This window comes from Octodon degus, unplaced genomic scaffold (genome assembly GCF_000260255.1).
Source record: "Octodon degus isolate 3935 unplaced genomic scaffold, OctDeg1.0 scaffold00030, whole genome shotgun sequence".
Classification (NCBI taxonomy): domain Eukaryota; kingdom Metazoa; phylum Chordata; class Mammalia; order Rodentia; family Octodontidae; genus Octodon; species Octodon degus.
The window spans coordinates 1,106,394-1,110,702 of record NW_004524606.1 but is presented as its reverse complement, the minus strand read 5'-3'; the positions used below and the strand labels follow the sequence as shown (position 1 = coordinate 1,110,702).

At 35.2% G+C, this 4,309-nt stretch overlaps 1 non-coding gene across 1 annotated transcript; it reads right to left on the bottom strand.

Moving 5' to 3' along the window:
• Nucleotides 1-3,229: 3,229 nt before the first annotated feature.
• Nucleotides 3,230-3,336, bottom strand: LOC111816351. Its single transcript, XR_002820766.1, has one exon. It is a non-coding gene; the product is annotated as a U6 spliceosomal RNA (small nuclear RNA).
• Between the last annotated feature and the right edge of the window lie 973 nt (nucleotides 3,337-4,309).

Here is a 4,309-nt window from a genome sequence, read left to right as displayed (position 1 = left end):
CTCTTTGGCCCCATAATCTCCTTGATCAGAAAATTTGTGATACTACCAAGTTACATGACGTTACAATACAAGTTCTCATATGTCCTGAGTCTTAATTGACCTTGGAAGGCTAGGGCCAAAATGTTGGCTTTCCTTGCAGCCCTGCTTTTTCTCTAATTTTGGTCTTCAACCTTAGGTTGTTAACCCTCCAGAAGAGAAGCTTATTGTTATTACCATACAACCTAGGCTGTTAAGCGTAAGTTCACTATCTGTCTGAATATCAAACATCTTAGGCATAACATGGAACAGGTATTTTTCATCAAGTGTTGATATGTTGAATTTTAAGTCCCTACAGAATATGGTGAAAAAACATTTAAAAATTAGAATATATTTTAAAAATAGGCATAAAGAATTATATAATTCTTATGTAGAACAGCTTTTTCTGAGCACCACTTAACATCTCTTACAGAGATATGTCCAACCCACATCTTGTCTCGTTTTACCCTCAGTTTAAAAAAAAAAAAACTTTTATGAAAAGAATATGTACATTAACTAAAAGTGCAACAATGAACTCAGGTTGCAGGTAGGAAGGACTGGGTGGTGGTATGGCTATTTTTCTTGCTTTGTATTACAATATGACAATAAGATAAACCACACAAAATCTTTCTTGATACAGAATGAAAATACCTGAGGTGCTCATTTGTACAGCCTTCCTTGCATTTTCCAAGTAATTTATAAACACTGGCCAAATATTTCAAATATATATGAGTGCTTATTTTACTTTACAACCAAATTCCAGTTATAGTGTCATATGGATATTTTCCACAAACATGAAATACAAAATTTGAATCAGCCAATTTACACATTAGAAGAAAAATTAAAATGTTACTTATAGCAGGATACATAATTATAGTACCTCTGTGTTTGAAAAAATTGAAGGTGTCAGGACAGCATTAAGGAGTCAGGATTTGCCATCTTTCCTCTTTAAAATCCTCAGTATCATCTTTTATTATAAGGCTTATGCCCTCTTAGGCTGAAGGCTACTGAAAACACCTTCAGGCATTGTATCTCTACACAATGTCCAAAATCTGTTGAACAGAGAAAGACTACTTTTTCCTCACCCTACTTTAACATTATAAATCAATTTTTCAGAAATTCCCAGTAAACTTCCTCTTGCTATGTGCATTTTTTCTCTATTTGTAATATGCTTCTTAATCTACAATATTATTACATATGTTATTGCATATGTTCCTGCATGCCTAAGACTAAGTCTAGGAAATAGGCTTTGAATTTAGATCACGGTTCAGCAAACATTTCCTGTAACATGCCAGATAGTAAATATTGTAGTGTTAGCTGTTATTAGAGGACTTCAATTGAATATTCTTGTTTTTATTTTGTATTCACCAATTCAAGCTTGAGGGATATATAAAAACTGGAAGAAGACTGGAATTGGCTTGCACACAGTAATTTGCCAACCCCTGACTTAGCCAAGTACTTTTAAAAACAATATTGATGTTAAGTTATATAATATTTAAAGATTTTGCTATAGGTCCAGTTGAATTGAACAAATATTCATTGGGAATTTTTATATGTCAGACAGAAAAACACAACTATACGTAATATTTTCATTGAGACAAAAAGTTCTGAGCTGATAAATTAATATATAGTCAGAAGGAATCACAAAATGCAATAATTATTTACATTATAGGAAACTCCATAGGAAAACAACATCTAGGGATCTTGGAAGGATAAATTTGATATTAATCTTTCCTTTTTAATTGATGTATTTCCTGGGGACTTTTGTCTTTATTGAGAAAGAGCTTCATTATGAAGTTCAGGCTGGCTTGAACTCACTTTATAGCAGGCTGGCCTTGAGCTTGCAGCAAACCTCCTGCCTCAAATGCAAACTGGTTATCTTCACATAGACAACTGAGTAAAAAGTTATGTGCTGTTATTTAAGTTTGAGGCCTTCTTGCTGGGTTCTTTCTCTCTCCACTTCCACTTTCTATGTATTCCATGAGTAAGTTCACATTTATTCACTGAGTTAATTGGAAAAGCTTTTTTGTCTGCAGCTGGGAACCAATTTTTTTAATGTGAAAATTAGGAAGTTGGTGATAATTTGGTGTAGTTAAGGTGGTAGTGATTATGGTATAGAACATGCAACTTGTGTCCTTTAAAGAACCAGGATTGTGTATTCACTTTAGAACATGTTTTACAATGTGTAAAATGGAAGGGGTATAATAATTTGCTTGTAAATAAAATAGAAAAATGATGTCTTAGTCAGCTTGGAGTAATAAACAAGTCCAAAATTTTAGTAAGTGGTTCAACAATGCTTTAGTCCTCACTGCATTACAGGAAAGCTGCAAGCCAGTCCTGGATGCAACTCACCACTGTCTTCTCCTATTAGAAGCTGGACTGATGAAGGAGCTCCATGTGAAGACAGCATTCATATTATGGAGGACAGCGAAAGGAGATGGAGATGAAACCAGTGATCATATTTCAAGTTTGTTCATTGTTCTTTCCAGATATAGCCAGTAGAATTATAGGAAAGGAACTTCAGAGAGCATAGAGTGCAAAACCACAGAAAATAATGAACAAAGGAAGAGAATACTGGCCCAGTAAAAGATCATTGCTGGCTCTGGATTAACGTGTGTGATGAGCTAAAGATTTCAGATTGCTGTGACTAATTTCAGATTGCTGGGCTTCAAATACTTCCTTCTATCTTTCAATAAACTTTGACCCTTAGAGTCCACTGCTGTCTTGAATACAGATGGTGTTTTTGTCCCAAGCTTTTGTTACTTTTTCCCAGCATGAAGTTCTCCTGGGGAAGGGATAGTTTTTCATTATTAATAATTGTGTATTTACCTTTGCAGTGCTGGGGACTGAACCCAAGGCCTCATGCAAGTACTGTTTAGTTGAGCTACATGTCCAGCTCTAATACTTTTTAACCTTATTACAGTCAGTTCTAAATGTAGTCACCATGTCCACTCTTCCTTTAAAACATTGCTCTTTCTCCTGGCTTAACTTCAGGGACCTGGATCCCTTCAAAATTTTTGGAATTATGTCCTTTTCTCCCTATGCCACTTTGTCCACCTGAAGACATCTTAATCCACTAAAATCTTAACTAAAAATATAGTGATGTATAATATTTATCCTGAGATCATAGTTCAAAATATTTCTTCATATGGCGTTTTATGATTGGAACTGAGAAATAAGTCTATGCTCCAATTGCATAACTGAGGGCATATTAGAATCTCTGTTTCTTTGCTTCATGAATTTGTGTGCCATCCTTGCACAGGGGCCATGCTAATCTCTGTATCATTCCAATTTTAGTATATGTGCTGTCAAAGCAAGCACAGACTATTTCTTTGCATCTCTAAAAGACCTCAGATTTTTTTCTTATCTTTTTTAGTTTTATTAATAAATGTTTTGGTACATAATGATTACATTCACTGTGGGAAATTGGTACATGCATGCAATACCATTTTAATTTTTCCCTTTCCCTCCACCCCTTGTTTTACTTTCCAGCATCAAATTCACTTATTTATAACATCTTATAAAGTTAATTATCATATAAAAGATTTAAAACAGACAAATAAGTCAAACACCATTTCTTATAATGCCTTTCAAATGCAGTCAAAAGCATCCAACTCATGCCCATAACTGTTTGAAACCTTTTGGCCCAAAGCCACAACCTTGTATAGTACATGAACTGCCTCCTAAACTATCAAACACAAGCACTACAAAATAGTTTACCACTTTATAGCACTTTTTCTTTCCAAAACCAATCCTATTTCTTTCTGCTGCCCAGAAAATTCTTTGTCACGTACACTAGGCAATTTTTTTCAATAAGCCATAAGGCTTAGCAGCTATTTTCTGAAGTGGATATTTTTTGCTACTTTAATGAATAACTGCTCTAGCTCAGTGGATTGCCTTGGATGATTTCTCTGATGCTATTGTAGTCTGGCTGGGTCTGTGAAGCATTCTTGGACTCTGCTTGGTTCTGTTGTATGTCTTCTCATTCCTGGACTCATTGTGAAGGTACAGACCCTGCCCAGGACAGAGTTGTTTCAATGGCAAGGAGCAAGAGCAAGTGCATGAAATGAATCATGGTCTCTTTAAAATTTAGACTTAGATGTGACATACAGAATATCTGTTCATTTCCTCTGGGAAGAGGTACTTCAGGTCACAAGGCAACAACTGGGTCACAAGGTAAAGTCCTCTTACAGTGACTGGAGCGACTGTGTACCCAGTAGTATTTAGCACAACTATTTGCAGCAGTAAGTTCCTTTCTGAGATTAAAATTCATCAATATGTTACTCCATGAATC